The following is a 322-nucleotide window of genomic DNA, read 5'->3' as shown; positions in this document are numbered from 1 at the left end:
GCCGAAGAAATTGTCCCGCATCCGGGGTATAGCACATTCACGCGCGAAATAGGCGCGTACAGCACAAGCCATGACAAAGGAAGAACGGCTCACCATCGAAGGATAAGGGTGTGCGATATTTTTAATATTTACAAATTTTTTGATTCCTATAATAGTATTTGTCAGGCCAAAATGATTGGTTTTAAATTTTAAAGATCAAAACCAAAAATAAAATCAAGTTTTAGAAATTAAAGATAATATTATAACTGGAGGTGAGCAAAACCAAACCGAAACCAAAAACTGAACCGAACCGAACCCAATTCGATTTTTTCCGTTCAGTTTT

The sequence above is a fragment of the Neltuma alba genome, unplaced genomic scaffold (genome assembly GCF_004799145.2).
Source record: "Neltuma alba isolate B1F8T4 unplaced genomic scaffold, ASM479914v2 tig00010183_pilon, whole genome shotgun sequence".
NCBI lineage: Eukaryota > Viridiplantae > Streptophyta > Magnoliopsida > Fabales > Fabaceae > Neltuma > Neltuma alba.
Note: the sequence above shows the minus strand (reverse complement) of the source record.